The sequence below is a fragment of the Triticum dicoccoides genome, chromosome 5A (assembly GCF_002162155.2).
Source record: "Triticum dicoccoides isolate Atlit2015 ecotype Zavitan chromosome 5A, WEW_v2.0, whole genome shotgun sequence".
Lineage (NCBI taxonomy): Eukaryota > Viridiplantae > Streptophyta > Magnoliopsida > Poales > Poaceae > Triticum > Triticum dicoccoides.
The window spans coordinates 392,430,693-392,432,167 of record NC_041388.1 but is presented as its reverse complement, the minus strand read 5'-3'; positions in this window follow the sequence as shown (position 1 = coordinate 392,432,167).

Genomic DNA, 1,475 nt, shown 5'->3' with positions numbered 1-1,475 from the left:
CCCCCCACCCTCCCGGCTCTTGTCATCGTCACCCGAGGCCGGGGGAGGAGGGGGGGAGGAGGAGCGACCGCACCAGGAGCACCTTCCACCCGAACTCGAAGACGAAAGCCACCAGCCGCCGGGAAGACATCAACGGAACCACGGATGCAGATCGGATCAACACACCACACACGAAGGCGAGCAGGACCCAGAACCGACAGCGAAGCAAGATCGACCTCAATAGGTTTCCCGATAAGCACCCCAAAAGCCATCAAGAAGGAGGCGGTGCGCAAGCTGGGAGGCACATCATCAACGAGCACCCAGACATCAGACAGAGGAGATATGGTCTTGGATCCGTTGGAAGCCGCTTTGACCGATACAACAAGTTGATTCGCAGGGAGAGTGAAACTGGTACAGGAAGACATCATGCGAAGACTCTCTTTAGAGGGGAAAGTGGCCGCAAACTCGAAATCAGAAAGCTGCCGGATCTGCCAGTCCCAACCCCCTTCATCCCACATATGAAGTTCATCCAAGAGGGCTTGTGAAGAGATATGCTTGTCTTGGACAGTAATGACACCCACGTTGGACAGGGAGGGAATGGGAGCAGCTGCGGGGACTTCCTTGTCCATGGCAAAAAAAGAGCAACCCGGGAGGCCAATCCCAAAATGGACGAAGGAGGGGGGCTTGATCCTACTCTGACAGTCCACCGTTAGGTGTCCATCCTCCCTACAGATGAGACAGAAAGGAGGGTTCTCGCACCGAGACTGAAAATGGCCAGGACGATGACACGCGAAGCAGGTGAGGATGGGATTAGAAACCTGGGAGTGAGAGGAGTTACGGTTCGCACCACGAGAAGGCAGCGGAGGGAGGATGCCATCTCCAGAAGAACCACCGACGGCACCCGCGCCAGCACCACGTCCCGCCACAGGGCCAACCGGACGCCGGGCCGGGGCCCCAGAGCCACCACGAGGAACGAAGCGGGACGGCCCGCCGCCGCCCGCCGCCGGCGCCCGCGGCGGCCCACCCATGGGAGCAAGCGAGGAAGGAGACGAGGAGGGGCCTGAAGATCCCGCCCGGCTCCCCCGCGCCGCCTGTTCCCAAGGGTCGACCACATGCACCGGAGCTGCGGGCGCCAAGGACGGAGAAGCCACCGGCCCGGAACCAGACGCACGCGGCGAAGCGGCACCCGCCTCCGACCGCGAAGCCTGGAGCTTGGCGCGGAGCGACGCCTCAAACTCCAGATCCGCAGCGGCGTCGCCAGAGCCGTCCCGCCCCCGCTTGAGGCCGGAGACAGCGTCGCTGGAGGACCCACGGGAGCGGTCCATCGCCACCACCGACGAGAAGGGGAGGAGGAGGGGAGGGGGAGGCTTGGATCTGACAATGCGGCGGATAGGGAGACGGCGCCGTCGCAGATCAGCAGCGGAGGCAGGAAACCCTAGAAAAGGGGGAACCGACCCCTTCCGGACCCATAAATAGCCGGAGCCAGCCAGGCCGGG